This window comes from Chlamydotis macqueenii, chromosome 4 (genome assembly GCF_036417535.1).
Source record: "Chlamydotis macqueenii isolate bChlMac1 chromosome 4, bChlMac1.mat, whole genome shotgun sequence".
NCBI classification, from domain to species: Eukaryota; Metazoa; Chordata; class Aves; order Otidiformes; family Otididae; genus Chlamydotis; species Chlamydotis macqueenii.
This window is the reverse complement of record NC_141559.1, coordinates 24,621,486-24,643,301: the sequence shown is the minus strand read 5'-3', so window position 1 is coordinate 24,643,301 and position 21,816 is coordinate 24,621,486.

The following is a 21,816-nucleotide window of genomic DNA, read 5'->3' as shown; positions in this document are numbered from 1 at the left end:
TTTAAAATCCCTTCAAATTTCAAAGACTAACTTACTATTGGTGAATACTGGTGGTCCCTCAAAATGTTTTTAAATATTAGAGGTAAGAAGACACAGCTGTTATTCTTGTATTTCCATTGTAAGGTGATGATGTTCAATTCCTTTGTATACAAAAGGTAAATTTCCTAGTATATGCACAAAACTGCTTGAGCAGCTAAGTGGTTAACTCACATTGAGCTCTGTTTTTGCATGGCAATAGACTAGGATTGGTGTAAAGCTAGTTCTGATGTGCCCACACAGATGTGGCAGATATCCATGATCTTTAGGGACTGGAATCTCTTTAATATCACAAGTGGAGTAATTATAATCCTAGGATATACATAGCTGCCTTCTAAGAGCTTGTTGTCTCTTGTTCCCTGTTACTAAAGACAGTCAGAATATTAGAGCAAGAGCATTACTGAAATAAACATTGGAGATTGAAATCTACAGGTAACATTGATGAACACCGGTACACTGAGCTTAATGAAAGACTGAATGAGAATAATAGATGAGAACCATTCAAGCTGCTGGGTCAAAAATAATTTTAGTGTAAACAGTCACTTGAATGAAGTCAGTGGATTTAAAAACCCCTGAATGTTGGCCCTTCTCTGTCAAGTCACTGACCACATAGAAAAATTCCTGTAGCCTGACCAATAAAGGACAATGTAGACAACTAACAGAACAGAACATATATCAGACAAGAATTTTTAAAATTATTATTCTACCCCTGCTCCTGGTTGGCTTTTGTTGGTAACACTGGTGGTTATAGAAGGAACTCTGGATATCCTAAATACCCCTGGCTGGCATAGTGTAGTAGGACTTGTTCTGTCTCCAGCAGAGTTCGATCTTCCAGCCTTTGATGTCCTGTCCTGTCCTGTCCTGTCCTCAAAACATGTTCTCCCTGATGTGCCTCAGAGACCACAGGGTGTAATAAGTTAGAAGAGGCCCCAATGTCAACTGTAGGGCCAGACTATGAGTAGTTCTCAGGCTAGTCCAAGCCTAAGGAGGCCAAATCACACAACTCTGCACTTGTGGTGCCATTTCTGTTGTAGATGAGCATCTGTAGTATATTTATCACTACAGCATGCATCCAAGTATAATTCTTCCTACTGGGTAGCTGGAGAAACTGAGGTAGTACTGCTTGGAAGATGGTGGATAGGGCCTACAAAAGTGCAATGAATTGAGCTTGGCTCTCAATCCACAGGACCCCTGTTTAATGTGTATGTATACGGATATATGGACGTTAAATCAAATTTCTGTCATATGCTTCTTTAAAGTTATGAGCACAATATATACGCCATTAGACTGATGCAAGGCAGAGGTCAGATTTGTCCCACTTACTCCATAATACTCTGACTACACAGCAAAATGAAGTCCATATTCAGTTGGTTTCATTTTTTGTTATATGAGAGAATTTGCTGATCATATTTTGACAGAAATATCTGTTGTGTGGGCTTTTCAACTCTGGGGGTCCTTTAGTCATCCTCCATGTATTTAAGGGAATCGCTTGAAGAGCAGTGGACCCAAAGGGAAGAACTGCTAGAAGATAACATTTCAATACACTAGGAAAGAAAATAAGGGTTTGTAACAGAGGCATAAAGATGTTATGAGGTCCTACACTTTAAATTCAGTGTAGAAGCCAAAAGGAAATTAACAACTTTTCTAATTAATGAGTTCAATTCAGTATTCCTTGGGTTAATGATTTCAGTCCTATCCATGTTTATATAAATAAAAGTCTGATTTTTGGTGGCCTACATGAAATGCATTTTATATTTATCTTTTTCTTGTGAGTACAGCAAATATCCATACAGTTTCCCCACTGCAGGAGCCAAACACTCCTGGTGTTTTTATGTGCCGAGCTGAGACAGAATGGTCTTGATGAGACCTGATCTGTTCTCCTGTCCTCACCCACCCTAAAAGCAAGGGAGCAGAAGTACATGCATGTGAATATACAGTCACATACATGAAATAGACGTAGTTTATATTTGTTTTCTGTTCTGAGGAGTCTGCCAAGGTGACACCAAGATGTAACAAAATGTATGCAAACTTGTCATGGACCGACAACATGCTTTCTAAAGGCTGGGAAATATTTTTTTTATATTCTATTTGGGGAGCTGAACAGAAGGGTTGATAGTCTGCTGTTGCTCAGGTGCTGATAATTTGTAACTCTCAGTGGGACTGCAGGTGTAATCATTGCCTAAAGTCAGCTCATAACCAGTGCGAAAGATCACAGCACTAAACTATTGATACTGCGAAAAATGGTTCCCTTGTTTGAACCAAGCATATTCTGTTTTGCATGACCAGTTGCTTTCCCAACATCTGAAATGAGTTAGGCAAGGATGGAAAAATATAATACCTGGATGGCTGTCAATAAACAAACATTGTCACTCAGAAGGTGTTTTCAAAAGGCTTTTTTTTCTCTTAAAAATAAACTTGCTGCTAATTGTTTAAAGCTTGCCTTTCTCCTGTAGGTAAACAGTGTTAATTAATTTAATTGGTCACTAATTGCTTTATTGGTTTTGTGCCTGCTTCCTGGGAAACACACCACTTAACTAGACCTAATGGGAAGCCCCAGCCTTCATAGTGAGAGATGGCAGCATGCAGGAAGGGATGGTGTAGAAACAAGCTTGAGGTCATGGTTCAGAGAGGAGAGCTCTGGGATGATATTTCTTACCATGCTGCAGTGCTCTCTTCTCTAGGGAAAAGAATAGTGTAGGAGCTGTGCAGCTAACTGAAACTGAACAATTGCTAGCTTATCTTTCACTGGATGGCTAAGCATGGCAGAAGGCTGTTTACTTTGGGTTAAAATGGTTTATGCTATGGTGTTGTGAAGATATGCAGCCACAGTGCAGAAACTGAGTTGTAATGCATTGTAGTAAAAAGCAAGTAAAAAGAGATGCTGCTTTGTGGTTGAAGCACAGTCTGTTGGATTAGTCTAGGTGTTATTGATATAAGCTTCATTTTCCTCCTATGCCTGCTGTCATCTGGTATTGCAGTCCAACAATAGCAGTAAGTTGTATGTCTATCAAAAGTAGTGAAGAACCGTGTGTTTCCTGTTATGTTAAATCTGACTTGAGCCTTTGTGAAAGACATTTGTGTAGTTGTGTGCTTATTTTAGATTGGATTATGTTAGTAAGTAGGGTGTTGCAGTTCCTTCTTAGCAGTTGCTAGAAGGTGCAGACTTTAAGCTGAGGTTGAAATACTGCAAAGCTTATGTTTTTAACTTTGCTCAGATGTGTGCTTGGTAAATACAGGTCCTCTTTTTAGAGTTGCTGAGAATTCACAGTCTGTTGAGGTGGATGAGGAAAACCAGTCAGGAGTGTTTTAATAAATAAGTTTAAATAAAGACAATAATTTCCCTGAATGGTTCTTCAGGCAACATCTTCCTGGTTTCCATGTGGACTCCAGGAACTCTACACATTTCAGTCTCTAAAGAAAATAATACTTTCCTTGCAGTACTGTTGCTGTGTTTTTTTTCCTCTCTTTGAAATGAGCTTCTAAGAAGACAGGCAGCTTCTACATAATCTGTGGCAGAACTGGTAGTCTTAGTCCCACAGTAGTGACACCTCCTTCTTTCTTTACAAATAACTATGGTTCATCATGCAGCAACCTGCAGAAGGACAGGGAACCGGTGAAGCATTTTGAATCCAAACAACTTTGTTTTCAAAAACTTTTGTTAAAGCATTTACTATTCCTATATGAGAACTTGAACAAATTTCTGTTCATGGAGCTGTAGACCACGGACTGGAAGATTGTCCTAAAACAATTTTCTTTTCCGTTTTTCCTTTTTTTTTTTTTAACAGTTGTAAACCAGTAGTAACTAAGTATTACAGGGCTAACAGACCTTAATCACTCTTCTTATTTTTCTTTTTCTCTTCTTTTAATTTCAAAAAGAAAAAGCTGGAGAAAAAAAAGGAGCAGAGGATCAAGGAAGAAGAATTATTTGCAGAAGAAAGGAACAAAACATCTTTCTTATCCCAAAGAAATGAAACCAAGCAAACATAACTTTTTGGCTGAATGTGTATGCCTGCATGTGTGTTATCAGAAATAATTCTTGCAGGCTGTCAGAGCATGTGTGTTATAGCCAATCTCAGCTTTCCCAGTTATTTTATATATCACCCATTGCTGCATGATAAATTATTCTATTTATTTGCAACGCTTAAAGAGTTGGAACTGAATGTGAGTGCTGAGATCTACTGAAAGGGACTGATTAGAGAGAGAGCTCATAGCTTAGAATAATGCTTGCGATAAATTTTGTCCCAAAAGAGAATTTGTTAGTTGTGCTGTCACAATGGGGAGAGTTGCTCCTGGGAGGCTATCAGATGGGACTGGTTGCAGCACACATGACTGTGTGCTGACCGCATCCTAAGGACAATGCGGCAATGGTAGTTATGGCGTGGTAGTCCAAGTGGCAGCACATTGGGCTGTTGTCAGCAGAAGCTGCCTGTCCACTCCTGAAGCAAAGACTACTGCCTCCTTTGCAAGGGGCAGTAAGAGTAAATGGACTCCAGATCTTCAGCTGCCACCATTTACAGGCAGGTGGGTGAGTATGGGACACAGATGCATTGACTAAGAGATGAAGGTGATTTAAGGAAATATGTCAGGCTGTGAAGTGCAGTGGCTGAAGGTCTGGCACAAGATTATTCCCGCTGCTGCTAAGTTTAGAGGTGGGTAACAGCTGCCAGTGGTGACATCTTAAATCACAGTATGTAAATACTCCAGAGCTGAGGGTCACCCCAGGCCCTGAGTGATCTATTGATGAAACCACTTTTTTCCTGTCACTAGCATGTAAGTAAGTGTAAACAATGAAATAATGACATAACAGGTATAACTTACTTATCCTGACTGCTTGCTGGTACCCAAGATTTCGGAAATGGGGAGTTATATCTTTATTTTCAAAATGTGGAACAAAAACTGGAGTCAAGCTCTACAAGTTGTGACTGCTAGCGTGTGATATGAAATAAAGTACATCTATAGTAGATGATGTCCCTTCTACATTTATTTTCAAGTGATGTGTGCTTATGTGTGTCATAAAAATGTTAGTTTAATCTAGCATTGAAGCTCTCACTTCCTTTTCAGGACAAGAAGCTGTATCTTATGGAAAATAGTGATCTGGTATCTCCATCTTCCTCCATTTGTGTATGGTCATGTGTCTACAGTCCGTGGCTATTCTGCTCTTGGCCTCCCAGAGGAGTCTGCCAGCAGTTTCCACAGTTCTTCAATGTGGACAGTAATATGTTGGGAATGGATGTAGTTTGCCAATCTCATTTTTAGATTAATAAAAAATTGCTGTAAGTTTTTTGTTTCCCTAAATTAAGAGTGTGGCACAGTGATTTTAATTGCCCTGCTGTGGAATAAAGTTTTGCATAGTTAAGTTATACCACTACTGGTATTAACTGGCCTTGAGGGAGCATTGTTTTTACTGGGGTGCCTTAAACTTGAATTCTTTTTTCCCCATAACAAGTTCAGAAAATTAACATATAAAATACTTAGCAACTGTGGAGTGTATTTTCCCCTTGATGTGTGTGCTTAATTCCCATTAAACTGAAAGAGGAGAGACTACACTGCTGAATGTGCATGTAACATTTTGATATGCTCCCAGTTGGTAAAAATGAGAGCGACGCTAACAGCTGCTAACAGTGTCAACAGTCTCATAGGATGAAGTGTGGTGAGCCCCCAACTGTTTCCCATTCAAATGAGTTATGAACTCTTGCTGCTCAGAGACACCCTGATAAGAGACCATTTCAGTAGAGTTGAGAGACTTGGGGAATATCCACTTGTCAGAATAAAATAAAATGGGGTAAAACCTTTCTGTGAGGGGAAGGGGAGAGTTAAAATCAAGAGAGCGGATGTCAAAACCCCACAAAACAGAGCTCAGGGAAGAAGTTGTCCTTGGTTTGGGGAATAGGATGTGCTAAGGATGGGGAATGCTCTAAAGGAAATGCAATGAGGCAACATGAGATGACTTGGGGTCCCACCCACCTTCTAACATAAAAGTGTAACTGCAGAGAATGCTTAGTCATTTGCTCCCTAATGTTACATGCTCTATATTGATGCCAAAATTATTGGCCTGCCTTCTGAGTGCTACTTATAGTACTTCATTCAATTTACTCGCTTCCCTAATCCACTTGTAATTGTCCCTTTTTCCACCTAAAGAAACATCATATGGGGACAATAAAACAACCACTTAATGAACAAGAACCAATATTATCTATGGTCTGCACTTCTGTTACTTCCCATTTAGAATACTGAGGGCTCCCAAGATATTTTTTTTTTTCTTCCCGTGTAAATAATGTGTGAAGTATTTCATAGAAGCATTCAGTGTGAAAGGTGCCCGACAGATTTTGTAGTCCATTTCCTGGGATTATGGCAGAATTAACTTCATTATCCCTAAGCATTCCGTAACAGATGGGTGTTTAGTCTGGCCTGAAAAATAACCCAAAAGCTTGTAATTCTCCAAAACTGTACCTTTGGATAGTTTGTTCTTAGAATCATCAAGTATTCCATCAGAATTTTCCATATAATTTTGTGAAACTGTTACTACTTTACTGTTTAGATACTTAGGCCAGGGACTCTTGAAATCCCTCATTTCTTCACCCAAAATTACTAGGTTTGTTCCCTTTCCTTCTTGTGAAAAGATGAATCTTTGAATCTAGGTCTCTGTTTATAGCTTAATCAAAATGGGATAGTATTTTGAATTTGGGGTTGTGAATTTTTTTTTTTTTTAAAGCAGGATGCTGTTACTAGTGCAGCTCAGTAGCATGCTTTCCTTTTAGAAAAGAGGCACTCTTGATTTGTTAACTGTAAGTCTCTAAGTCTCTGTGAGAATTAATATTAGTCAATATACCATTCTTTAAATTTAACATTTCATTAGACTTCCCAGTATGTATGGATCACTGGTGTCCATCGGTATTGGTTCTTTTTTGTTGTTGTTTTGTGTTCTTGGTGGGTTTTTTTGTGTGTTTCCAAACATTACTTTATTTTTTTTTTTTAATTGCTAATCCTTCCCTGCTGATTTAACACTGACAATTAAGAAGTACTTGTGGTCAGATGTTTATCCAGTGATCTGTTTGCTTTGTCATGCTGTAAAAACCTTGCTCTTGAGATTGATCCAAGAGCGATGTCATCTAGCCGTCATCCGTTGGTTTTCATCTGCTGCTTCCCCTTTCCCGTGTCAACTAGTTAGGAAAACTGTGGAATAAAGACAGTTGAATTGCTGTTAATATTTTGGCTTCAGCTAACCACCTGAATAGTTGCCAATAGTTACCAACTGGTCTCTCTTGTTCCTGGTGATGAAAAAAATCCAGCATACCTAAACAAAATAACTGCTTAGCTTTAGCTGACCAAACCCCAGCCCTTTTCTCCCTCCCCTACCAAACGGAGACCCAGTGCAACACTGACTCAGCTGATCCCATACCCCGTAATCTCTGGGATATTTGAAAGGAGGATGCTGAGTCTTCCCAACTCAGGTCACATTATGCACCTGTCCTGAAAATCTATGAACTGTGGGAGAATTATTAATAAGAAGATAAGAAAATAATCCCATCTTTCCTTCACAAATGTGTACATGAGCTTTCATTTGAGTAAGGCCTATGAAGACTTTGAATCTATTTCCATGAGTTCAGCAATGTATGTAAGAGTTTCATAAACTGACTCTAAAACAAGATATGTAGGCCAAAGACAGCTACCTTTAAACTACATAATTATATTGCTGCTTTGTTCTTCTTTTTTTCAGATGGCAGATTTGGCACACATTTTGTATTTAATTAGCAGCAGAAATGAATACATGTATATTATTGTAATTTTAACATACACTTTCAGATTTGAAACTACTTTCTCAGGTAGGCTGAGAACATGTCTGAATGGGTTGCTATTAGAAGGTGCAGGTGTCTTAAAAACCTAAAATGTGAATGAAAAACCATGCCACTGATTGTGGCTGCTGGCGGTAAAGGCTGCTTGGAGTGATCTGTGGACATACCTGTATTCATCATACTCCAAGTTGTGCTCACTTCCATAGCTACACAACAACTCGTGTAAGATGCGTGCCACTTAGCTTTGCTTTGAAATTTGTAGTGGGTGTTTTATCCATTAAGGTACCCAGTGTTTGGTTGCTACCAAAGGAATTTGCAGGGTTTGCATTAGCCATGGGAGGGCTCCCTTACCAAGTCTCTCTGTGCAATATGAATACATTGACAGTGACAGGAAAAAAAAAACACAAATAATTAAACATAAAGGTGACGGCTCAAAAGCTCTTCTTCCCATTTCATATTAAAGCCTATTTGTTTAAAAAGTGTTGCAGAAATCATACTTAATTTACACCATGCCAGATTTTGTTGTCCCTATGTTAAATAAAGCTTTACTTCTTAGATCCTTCCCAAAGTGGAAGTCACAACTTGTATGTGCAATGCTGTGCTGCTATCAAAGTATCAAGTATAATATTCTTTTGATATTTTGAGCTACAGTATATCTCCAGAAATAAAACTAGGCTAGCAGTAGTATTGTATTTCTGTTTAGCTAATGAAAAGGGAAAAGTTTGTTTGATTCCTGTTTTCAGAAGGAGAATAGTGCTGTCATTGAGATGCTTAATTCTATTAAGTTATTTTAAAATAACTCAGTTGCTGAAATTTTGGCAATTGCTATCCAAATAGTTAGCACTTTATTTTTGATTATATCTAGTGCTTGTAGTAAAATCAGACTTATTCCTAGAGTTGCTAGATAAATCAAACTGATACTTATTTATTTAATAATTCTTACACAATTAGTTCAAATGGGAACATGATCAGCAGTTATCTTATACACGTTTGTCAAATATTTAGATTTTTGGAAAGGTGTCACAGTTCTAAGTATTTTGTTCCATTGATCAAATACTCTTTACTTAAAATGATGCACCTTATTGTTTTCAGACTATGCCCAAAAGCTGCTTTCAGGCTTGAGATTTTCCCTTGGTTGTTGTCAACTGGAGAAACCTATGTTTTCAGGTGCTTTCTTCTATGTGCATGCTTACAGGTTCCAGTCAAGTCACACTGACAACGTTGTCAGTAAATTAAGCAGCAGAGGGTCTCTCAAAGTAGGGCGATATGCTCAATTTTGCAAATATTACTTACTATTTTCTTCTCTTCCTTATAATTTTTTTTTAACTATCCGTTTGAAAGCGTAGACACTCCAATTCTTTTAACATAAGAACCAATAATCCATTTTCATTTTATATACTACTAACAGTAAGGAGCAGTCCTAGTTCAGGAGAGCATGGAAATGTTAGTCAAACTGTAATCACACAGTTAAACCTTGCTGACGTGATACTTCGTTAAATGCTTGATTTCAGCACATAGCTAAGAGCTGCCCTCACTGGAGACAGGCAGACACACGTGCTAAAATGATTTCCTTGGCTGATGCAGAGCAGAACATCTTTACTGTGATAATGAAGCAGGTGGAGCAGTCAATGCCCTCTAACTGTTTTGACTTAGTATATTTTATTTCCAATGTATGTTTGCTTAGTAAACCACATACATTTCTAGAAGAAGTCTCATACTTTGGGATTTTTTTTTTTTATTGTACTTGTTACAATTTTTACATAATCAGCACATGGGGCTCAACAGTAGACTCATTTATTTTCTTTAGTGTCTCTCTGTTACTGTTTTATAGTCTTTAATATGTATAATGACAATGTCCAGTACTATGTAAGTTATACTCAGTGTGTATCCATACTAAATTCCTTCAAGCGATGTTTAAGAGTAGTTTGGAGTTCTTGTTTCAAGTCTGTTTTACAAGAAGTCAGTTGCCCTCTTCCATCATATAAATTAACCCTCTGTAACACATTTCTTGTTTACTTTCTGTAGGAGTAATGATTTATCCAATGGACAGAAAAAGTCCAAAATCCAAAGAGGAAACACATTGTGCTATTTATACCATTTGGCTTACATGTTTGTGGATAGGTGTAGAAATGTGTGAAGATGAGATTTTTATTTTCCCAAAGCCCTTTTAGAGGTATCGAAGAAACAGGCTCTGCATGATACTGGATTAAAAACTAATAATAAGAAATTAGCGGATTATAAAAGCAGGAAAGAATAATCTTCAAAACACTTTGGTTTAGTCCATGTGTCAAGTGTCAACTGCTTTTTCTCTTTTTAGTCTGAATGCTTTCTAAAGACAATGGTATTGTTTATAGTTTCTCCAGAGAGTTTACAAGTTGACTTTGTTGACTTGTGCTCAGCATGTTGTGTTGTGGCCACATGGCAAGAAAGCAGAAAGGAAATTCCAAGGCAACCCCTCCAGAACTATAACACCTCTTTATATTTTCTGCTGTTGCCAAAAGGAGACTTGTTGAATCATGAAAGAAATCCCTGAGGCCACATTTATGTCCTAAGTTCTGTGTGTTATACAGGATGAAGTCTTACACCATCTTAGTGACAGCTTAAACCTCAGCTAAATATGTTTGTACAGCCATCACCTTGAGCAATGATTTTTGTCAGACTTTTGAAGCAAAGAAAAGTAAAGTATTTCAATGGACTAACCTTAGATAAAATGCAAGATTGGTAGGCATGTATTCACTGAGACAGCAGTAACATCAGTCTCTGAAGTTGATTTAAATGGTGCTGAGCAGACAAGGAAGAAATATAAAATTAAGATGAAAACTAAAACATGGATATTAAGTCCACAAGATGTTATGGACCTTCTTTTTTTTTGCACATTACAGGCTATTTTGGAAGAATTAATGGAAATATGTGCTATCTTTTAATTTAGGCAGCTCTACTAATGATGATTCCATAGGAATCTGAACTGGAATTTATTTTATAATTCAATATTTATGTTTGCAATAGATTCTAATATTGTAGCTGGACCCAAAGAGAACTTTGCCCTTAGTAGCCAAGGATCCAATGTGAAGAACTTTGATTTTGGATTGTTAGCACCCCTTGGAAGTCTTTAGGAGGGCAAAATATATATTATAAATGTGAGTTTGTCTGCATTTCTAAGTATGCTAACACAGGGAGCTAACCCAGTTTGTTTCATTATGCTGGATACCACGCAGTGAACCTTAAGACAAACAATCTTCTCATGGATCTTGTCTGGTCTTTAAAGTTACACTTAATATTTGCTTGATTTAAATTGAACCTTGATCTCATTGTGGGCAGAGGGGGAGAGGGGAGGGGAATAGCTAAGAATCAGATCATACTGCCCTCCTTTTGGTAACTGATTCTAGAGAGGGAACTTAAAGTCAGAGGTAAATAAATGGAAGCAGAACTTACTAAGACACGGTGGACTGCCAGGGATGGTTAAACTAATGGTTAGCTTTATGCTACAAGAGCACCTTGCAGGTGGGAAGTCCTGGGGGAATATTAATGAACCACTTTTGTGCCTATTTGAGAGGATCCCCGTTTCGTAGATGGAGACACAGAAGCAGAAGGTGCCTGCTACAATGAATCCATGGTTTATTCTTCTCTGTTGGTAGAATTTAATAGGATCGTGGAATAGTTATGGTTGAAAGGGACCTTTAAAGGTCATCTTGTCCAACCCTCCTGCAAGAAGCAGGGACATCTTCAACTAGATCAGGTTGCTCAGAGCCTCATCCAGCCTGGCCTTGAATGTTTCCATGGATGGGACATCCACCACTTCTGTGGGCAACCTGCTCCAGTGTTCTACCACCCTCATTGTAAATTTTTTTTTTCCTAATATCTAATCTGACTCTACCTCTCTCTATTTTAAAACCATTACACCTCATCCTATTGCAACAGGCCCTCCTGAACAGTTTTTCCTTGTCTTTGCTGTAGGCCGCCTTTAAGTATTGGAAGGCCGCTCTAAGGTCTCACTAGAGCCTTCTCTTCTCCAGGCTGAACAACCCCAACTCTCTCAGCCTGTGCTCATAGGAGAGGTGCTCCAGCCCTCTGAGGTGGTTTCTTGGTGTTTGGTGGTTTCTTGTTTCTGATTTCCTCCTAATTCCTGTGGATCACAGTGTCTCTCCTGGTGTAGGTTTGCTTTTTTTTTTTTACCTTAGGCAAAGTGTCCAAACCTATTTGTCACAGTCTGTAAGTAACAAGGATGATGGTAGCTATTGGGGAGGAGGAGGAATAAGAGGAGTCTTGACTCCAGTGCTCTCTTTCTCTCTTTTAATACTGTGATGACTGAACACAGTCTGTCAGTTCCTAGCTACACTACATTTCTGTAACAGTATATACAATAGATCTGTATATACTAATTATGAATAGTCATTTGTAACATGTGCTTTGTCAAGCACTTCACAGATAATACAGACATTTTGAGATAGTGTGACAGATATTCTACATTTATTATACAGCCAATGAGGTGGGAGACAAATGAACATTGCACATTGGTGGATTTAGTGTAATGGATGTAATGCATTACTATGTATGATGAGCAGACCATCTGCCTGCATTATAAATGGTGTTATTTAAACCAGTTAAATTGTTATCTAGAGCAATGTTTCTTAGAATGGGAATCCCTGGGGAGGAGACTCAGGGAAAGCCATCAAAGCTAGGATAAAAAAAAAAAAAAAAGAAGAAATATTGGTGTTTCCGTTGTGTTTAATCCTCACTGGGGAATCAGCAGAACTGGAATCATCTATCATGTGGGGACTCAAATGGAAACAAGCTCCAGGTACTTGAGGGGAGCGATGCATCCAGGCCAGATCCCGAAGGCAGATGTGGCAACTTCCTATAGCTCCCCATGGCTTTTTCAAATGCAGCTCAGTCTGTTCTGGGCCATTCATTGGCACATCGGTACCCTGACCCTGGTCCCGCTATTTGAAGGCTCCTGCTGCTGCTGGCTGTGCACACCTGGGGCCTCCAGCAGCTGCCTGTGTTGGGGTCTCCTGGGTCTGCGTCTAGAAATCTTGTGCCATCTTTGCATCCTCCAGATTCTCAGCTGCTCTGCAGGTCAAAAAAGGCCCTGGCTGCTTTAAATTATGGCAGCCCATCCCAGGCTGTTGCTGGGGTTGCTGTATTGCCTATAGTCCTGATAGCATGCCTAATTCTGCCCCTTGGCACATGGCCTACACAGGTGCGTGCGAGAAGAGAGGAAGCAGCTTCACGCCATGATTTATGGTGGCAGCTCCCAAACAAACCCTTGCAGTGGCGATGTATTAAGGGATCTGGGCAGGGAACCAAGTCAATCGACAGTGAAGAGTGAATCCAGCTGCATTTAATTCACTTTGCGTTTCTCATTGGACAAAGGTGGCAGTGGCAAAGCATCTTTTTTGCCCTCTATTACATGTACAATGTGCGCCTCTGAAATGCATCACTCTTCTCGTTTCTTTTTCTTTCTGGGAAGGGTTCTTGCAAGCTTTGGGGAAAAATGTTGTCTGGGACTAGGTTTGAGAAATGTAGAACTAACCAAATATGGCAGATTTCCAGCCTGTAATTGTATAATATTATAAGGCAAAATAATTTTACAGTAGTTATGCAATAAACATATGTAATGTACACATATACAACTTGCATAATTCATCAGGTACTTGAAGCAGAGCAATTCAAAATTTAAAGTTGGCTCTCACCTTTAAAACAAAGGAAATAATAATATTGAGTAAAAGAAAGAAACAAGCTTCTAGACTTAACTTTGGAAGACAGCAAACCTGTCCTAAGGAGCATACCTGTGTTGTCATACCACAATGCATTACTGTCAGCATGTTCTGAATATGACCACAAATAAGGATTCCAGTCAGGATATGAAAATTGGGCTTTCTAATAAAAGCTAAGATCTCCATTAAGTCTAAAACATCTTGTGAAATTAATTTGTTGCCATTTTGATATGCTGGATATTCTATGGAAACATTTAAATTTCAGTTATTCCATAGACTGTACACAGAAAAAGTGACTGCAATGTATTAACATCAATGTATTGATGTAATAAATCATAAAAAAAAAAAGGCGGAAGCTGGATTTACTAAGTTTTTGTGAAGCCCCTTGGAAAATGTACTGATGTTTCTTTCAGAGAGCCTGTGCTGGTCTGGGTGAGTGATAGCACATGTGGTGGTGAGAGCCATGTAATTAGTGTGTGTTTCTTCAGTATCTTTGACTACTCATCTGTCTCTTCCAGAATTGCCTTTCATAGTTTCTGAAGTTACCACTGGCTTTTTTCTTTCTTTTCTTTTTTTTTTTTTTCTATGAGCACTTGCAAACTTTCCCAACATACTTCTTTTTTTCCTAACATCAAGAGTACATCATGTTGCATTATTGACTTCTCATTGGGATGAACGGTGTATTGAAAGCTACTTTGAACAATTTCTAGGAAACAGAGCTTTCAGCACACTGGTTTCAGCACACACTTTCTGTCTCTCAAGTATCTTTTCCATGTTGCTATTGTTGTCATATTTCTTATTTTTCTGTTTCTATTAGGGTTTTATTGTGCTGTCTAATATATGATTTTATAAACCCTCCTATACATGGATCTCGATGCAGGTTTTGATCCTGGAATAATAAGCTTTGAAGGATATTTTAGAGTGATGTCTATAAAACAGTACATTTACTTATCATGGTGTACAGATATTTATTAATATTAATGAATGTGTAATTGAAATTAGCAAGCTGCCTTGGAAAGGTAAACTATCTCCTTTGTTTTTCGGTTTTAAAATAGATTTTTGTTTCTTAATGTACACTTCTAATCTGTGATTCTGCTGGCACATAGTTCTCGTCCCATTCTGCTAAAATTCTGCCTTCCAGCTTCTATGCAACAAGAGTGATCTCAAGAGAGAAAAAATTTGTTGGAGAGAGGTTTTTTTTGCATGGATAGTTTTAGTGAATTGCCCTCTGAGAGACAGAGAAAATGACTGAATGTTTGGAGCTAGGTCTGAGGAAGTAAAAAAGGACAGGAGTTTCTAAGTGGTACTAGCAGGAAACAGGGAAGTTACAAACACATCTCTGAATATCCTATTTGTAAAGCTGCTGGGCAATAAGTTTTAGAAATGTTTAAGTCTCAGCCTTTTATTGAATGGCAACAAATGGTGAGATGCTAACATAGTGGTTTTAGTGTTCTGTGATCGTCAAGCCTATAGCTTGCATATAGGCTCATTTATTTTTGGTGTCAGAGGAGTGCATTATGATCATCTATCCTGAGTGATATTACACAAGCCAGAGAACCACACATACGCATTTCTGAGAGCCTGTTTTTTTTTTCTGTTTGAATTGTAGAAAGGGGACTTACTTGGTCTAAAGATATTACACAATGGTGAATCCCCTACATCTCTGGTGGTATGCTCCAACAGGCAATAACCCTGTTAAAACCAGTATTTCTAATATCAGCTTCCCTCCACAAGATGTCATTTTGTCTTCCCCCTGTACGCACTCCCCCTCCCCCAGACAGACTGCAGAGCTTCCTGCTATCACAAATATCTTCCTTATGTTGTGACCTGTAGTCTGTGGTCAGTCACCACTTGGATTTGTCTGTGATGAACTAAATGGGTTGAGTTTCTTTAGTCTCTCATTATAAGACAATATTTTCAAGATGTTGAATGACTTTGTGGCTCACATCTGAACTATCACCAGTTTACCAAATTCTTTTGGGGAGCTCCCGGTATACTACTTACAGTCTCACTAATGCTACATGCAGAGGGTAATACCAGTTCATTACTCCTACATGCTATATGCTATTTCCCTGCACTCAAGGATTGTATTAGTTCCCTTGGCCACTGCACCTCATTGTGATATTTACTGCTGGGAGGACTTGGATGAAGCTCTGAGTTACTCAGACAGCAGTTGGAAAGGCCTTATTCACTAGCAATGGCTGGTGCTCTTTCAAGCAATTTGTCAGCAATCTGGAAGTTTTTACAGTTGTGATAGAAATGAGAGTGAGTCCTGGCTGCACCTCACCTTGTTTGAGAAATACTCTGGTTTGCTCTCCAGCTAAAACACAGTTCATTCCAGCGGTGCCAAGTTCTACAGCTTTCTTTTCAAGCCCTGGAGAGCCACGACATCGTGCATATGCATCATGCAAATACAATCCTGCTTGCCTAGCTCAAAAGCCAGGCAGCGGCTGCTGCTCCCATGGCAGTGCAGAGCATTAGGAAATGATGTGCAGTCTTCTCTGTCTTTGCTTGTACAAATATGTACACAGTGGCTTTATTCTTCCCTCCTCTGTGACTCAGAAAAAGCTTTTGGCTCATTTCTCCACATATGTAAAATTGCCATTTTCAGGTTGAATGAAACCCTTGTATGAATTATCTGGGAGCCCTTGTGTGTGACATTACGGGTGCCATCATGAGATTATTGTGCCTTGCTGAAGCAGTAGAAACATATGCATACCTCCCACCTAACTGAACCCCAAGCAAGCTGTATCTTTGTTTATTGCCAATATGTTGGCCAGGAAAGTTGGCATAGTAGATAAGTGTTTAACCTGTTCAGGGAGGTTTTTTGAGTGTTTGTTTCATGTTTTTCATGGTTTATACAAAATAGAATAATGAAAGGGATTTTCCAAATTTGTGACCCACAATTTGTTTGATATTGTCTTATTTCTAGTTGAGATTTTGTTTATGACTAGTACCCTATACCTTCATCGAAAACAATAGATTTTTATTTAGGTTCGGTCTATGTGTAGTGGACAAATAAAAGGTGACTAAGACTGTTGTTAGGAATTGAAATGCATTGAATAATCTTCAAATGTGACACTTGGAAACAGGTCTATACCCTCACTGAGAAACAGAGTTTCAGATTGAAGAATACTGAAAATCCATCCTGCAAGGTGAATACTGCTGGTCAGCAGCTATTTTCTGTATCTGTTCTACTCAGACAAAACAGGTATGTCTTACACCTGCAGTTTGTTCTTTTGAGGTTTGGAACTGGAATTTTTCAGTCTGTTCTTTTTTTGTTTGTTCCCCCCCCCACCCCGCGCCCCCAGTTATGAGATAAAATGACCCTGCTGTTTGTGATGTGACTGAATGCCAGACAAATGCACCTGCCATGTGCTCGTTCTCATTTGGCAAACAAAACGCAGAATTGGGGAGGTACAAAAGTAGGCATTTTAGGGTGAGGTTTTTTCTGCCCCTCTCTAAATAGGTATCAATTGAGAGAGCAAATGGACCTTCATAGGAATACAGTGGGGACAGATAACCTATGAACACAGGTTTTGAAGGAGGGTATTGTCAAAATTGTTCCGCCTTCCTTTGTTATTTCCAGACTGACTTGAAAAATACTGTCTGTAAGGCTGACTTAGTATGCAGCCACTGGGAACTACAAAAACCAACATTATCTTTTTTAAACCTTCATTAGAAGAGCGTGGAGCCTTCTTTCATGTATAAAATGATTGTCTAGGATTATCTCAAAGTCTGAATTAAACTTCAAAAGCCGTTAGGCTTTTATTGTTATCTAATGTATCTGTTTATTCTTATTATTTTTATTAATTAGAAATTTTTAATGAATGGGACTATTTAAAAAACCCATCATACTGGAGCTCACCATCCACTGAACATTGCCTTCATTTGTTTGAAAGGAACCTCTCCACTGTTTTCTTGCTTTGCCAATCTAGCTAGTTGCCCCCTCAGATTCATCCAGACCATCTATGCCACCGCTGGGGTAAAACTTAAAAGCTACAAGCTTCACAGAACAGTGTTGCATACAAAAGCTTTAGTTTAATGTTATAAAATCTCTTAATGTGACTTGTCTGCAAACCAGCATGCATGTATTTTCTTGGATATAACCAAGTCACTTTAGTAGACTTGGTTTAGAGAGGTGTAAAGCCTCTCAGTTAAAACCAAAGTAAATTCTGTGTGGTATAAATCAACTGCGGTGTTGCACAGACCCTGTGTAAGTTTGACTAAACCAGCTTAAAAATTCCATGTGAGACAAAATGTGCTTTCCCAATTAAAGGTGGACATACAATTCTTTCATGTGTGACTGATTTTTGTATCCAGCCGCAGGATCAACCCTTTGTGCTTCTATCTTATTAACGTTTGATTTTTGGTTTGTTTTTTTTTTTAAATTTTCCTCCCCTCCCCTTGTTCACATGTTTGAATGACTGGATTATAATGAAGGATATAGGTGTGCCAGATTTCTGTCTTCAGCTTGGCAGTTTGTGAAAGACAAATGAAAGCAACTAGTCATTTGATTTTCCTGCCCGTCTGCTTTAAACATTAGAAAGTAAACCCAAGGAACTTTAATTTTCATTACAGAAAAATAGGAAACTTATAATTAGGTTAAAGTCTTTGCTGAGACAAAATTCATCCTGTGTTCTACATGACTCAACACTAAATTTTGTGCTTTTCACAAATGGGCATTAACAAGGCAGCAAACCTGTTCACTTCTGATGCTTTTTCGAAGACCTGCAAGGTGACTTACCGCAAGGGTTGCAGGAGTGACAGCTTCGTTCTGCCCAGCCTAGGGCTTGGATTCTAAAGCAGTACAAATGCTTTCATTTTCCTAACAAAATGCAATGCCTTGAGAAAATAAGGGAATCAGAGCACATTAATCAGAATTAGCAATGTGAAGGCTGTGACAGAAATCTGAAAAAAAGCAACCCATAAACAATGGCTCCTCTGTAAGAAGAATCATTTCAACCCAGTAAAAAATTGATTGGTAATTCAAACCAGAAATGGCCCTGAATGTTGAACATATATTGAAATATTTCATGTGCTGTTTTATCATTGCAACTTGTTGACATTATTTTGTACTTGTAACTTCATAGACCATAGCCATTTGTCACTTCAGCATCAGACATCTGCACAAGCATTTGTCATGCTGCTGTTGATTTTTTTTTCTTTCTTTCTTTTTCCCCCTGTTCGCTGAAGGAAGGTTAGAGCTAACAGAACAATATTGTGGAATGTGAAGGCTATCATTAGGGGGAAAAACCGGACTTCAAAGAGGAAGCACATATGGTTTTGACTTTTACAAAGATGGCAGGTGGACATGAAAAAAAAAGTTTATTTCAAATTTATTTTCATGATAGCTGCAACTTCTTAAAAGTCTGAGATGATTAATTTTCAATTTGGAATTCCTAATAACTGAAACAGGATCACAGTTTTACAACTTCCTGAGGCAGAGTCTGAGAGAGATGAGGTCATGCTGGTATAGTAAACCAACAGCAGCCCGAAGCAGAAGAGTTGGAAAGAGCAGCAAGAAAGGTTTTGCAAAAGGTTTTCTGAAGGTGAAGCACGTATCAGAAACAAAATGTTTCTGAAGTCACCCTGTTTTGAAGCATATGTTAAACTTCAAGGATGTTGGGTTATATTTGAAAGGTGAACCTTATGTTTACAGACTTGCTGAGTGTCACTCACGTTACTCACTGAAATAGCAGTTGAATAGCAGGCTTAAAACAAAATGAAACACCCCCTCTTCCCCTCCAGCAATGCTGTCTTCCCCTCAGTGATAGGTGTTTTTTCTTTATATGAAGGAATACATGACACTTAATTTTCATTTCTGGGTTATCATATGTCATTTTAAATCTAGCATCTGAAATCCTCTTGGCTGGAAAGTCAAAGCTCTCTGCACCTGTGGGTGACTTGCTGATGATGTGAAAGAATAAGCAACTGTCAGTTCTAAATATGAGTTGAATTTATCCCTCTTATAGATGCTGTATATGGTATTTTAATTGAAAAAGAATGTTACTCAGCTTGCCTATGTACGTTAATATAGTAAAACCAGTAGCTTTGATAGAAAATATTTCTGGTGGTGGTTCTGATCAGGGATAAGAATGTTCAGTGCTTCTTAGAAATATGGCAGTGTCAGTACAAATGGCTAAAATGTAGCTGCAACCTATACATAATTTGATTTGGATCCCTTTGCCAGCTTTGCTGCTACTCTGATGTGAAACTTTCTTCTGTCCTGGTTTCTGCTAATCAACTTGACATTGCCTGCACCTACTTCTGAAATTGTAGACTACTAAGAATATGTCTTGACTATGCCTCACCCAAAATAGCATATATTTTCACTAAGTGTTAATGCTGTAAAAAATAATGATGGTATGCTACAGGGATGTTTATTTATCATTACTTCTAAAGCCAATGTTGTATCAGGGTGGGATGTGTTACAATAACACCATTCTTCAGAAAAAAAAGAAACAGCAAATTTTCTTCTGTCTTGTTATTCATCTTCTCTGAGAGTGTCAAGAAAGGCTTAGTTTCCCCTAAATAAAAAAGAATTGATTGTCTTTTATCAGGATGTTGGAAACGGAATAAAACACTATTCCAGAAGTTGTCTACAGATGGGGACTTGAATATGCATTGTTCTTACAGAAATAGGATTGATTGCTGCTTCTTATAATCAAATATTTTCTTACTCCTCTAAGAATAGTGCTACATCATTTTCTCTAGTGGGAAGTATTGTTTTTAGTACCTGAGACATTAAGCTGCCAGGTTGTGTCTGTCCTCAAGAAATAAGTCTCCAGGAATGGCTTTTTAAGGTTTTCTTTTGAGAGTTAATCATAGAATCACAGAATGGTTAGGGTTGGAAGGGACCTTCAAAGGTCATCTAGTCCAACCCCCCTGCAAGGAGCAGGGACATCCCTGACTAGATCAGGTTGCTCAGAGCCCCATCCAGTCTGGCCTTGAACGTTTCCAGGAATGGGGCATCCACCACCTTTCTGGGCAACCTGTTCCAGTGTTCTATAACTCGCATTGTAAAAAAAAATTTTCCTAATTTCTAATCTAAATCTACCCCTCGTCTATTTTAAAACCATTACCCCTCGTCCTATTGCAACAGGCCCTACTAAACAGCCTTTCCCCATCTTTCTTGTAGGCCCCCTTGAGGTACTGGAAGACCGCTATCAGGTCTCTCCGGAGCCTCCTCTTCTCCAGGCTGAACAGCCCCAACTCTCTCAGCCTGTCCTCATAAGAGAGGTGCTCCAGCCCTTTTATCATCTTCGTGGCCCTCCTCTGGACCTTCTCCAACTGGTCCATGCCCTTCTTCTGTTGGGGGCTCCAGAACTGGACACAGTACTCCAGATGGGGTCTCACCAGGGCAGAGTAGAGGGGGAGAATCACCTCCCTCAGCCTGCTGACAACGCTCCTCTTGATGCAGCCCAGGATGCGGTTGGCTTTCTGGGCCGCAAGGGCGCATTGCCTGCTCATGTTAAGCTTCTCGTCCACCAGCACTTCCAAGTCCTTCTCCTCAGGGCTGCTCTCAATCCATTCCCCGCCCAGCCTGTATTTGTGCCTGGGATTGCCATGACCCAGGTGCAGGACCTTGCACTTGGCCTGGTTGAACTTCATGAGGTTGGCATGGGCCCACCTCTCCAGCCTGTCAAGGTCCCTCTGGATGGCTTCCCTCCCTTCCAGCATGTCAACGGCACCACACAACTTGGTGTCATCGGCGAACTTGCTAAGGGTGCACTCTATCCCACTGTCCATGTCGTCCACAAAGATGTTGAACAGGGCCGGGCCCAGCACGGACCCCTGAGGGACGCCACTGGTGACCGGTCTCCACATAGACATTGAGCCGTTGACCACCACTCTCTGAGTGCGGCCATCCAGCCAACTCCTTATCCACCAAGTGGTCCGTCCATCAAACCCGTGTCTCTCTAGTTTAGAGAGAAGGATGTCATGTGGGACAGTGTCAAAAGCTTTGCACAAATCCAGGTAGATGATGTCTGTTGCTCGTCCCTTGTCCACCGATGCCATCACCCTGTCATAGAAGGCCACCAAATTGGTCTGGCATGATCTGCCCTTGGTGAAGCCATGTTGGCTGTCACCAACCACCTCCTTGCTCTCCATGTGCCTTAGCATCGTTTCCAGGAGAATCTGCTCCATGACCTTGCCAGGCACAGAGGTGAGGCTGACCGGCCTGTAGTTACCCGGGTCTTCCTTATTCCCCTTTTTAAAAATTGGGGTTATGTTCCCTCTCTTCCAGTCATCGGGGACCTCACCAG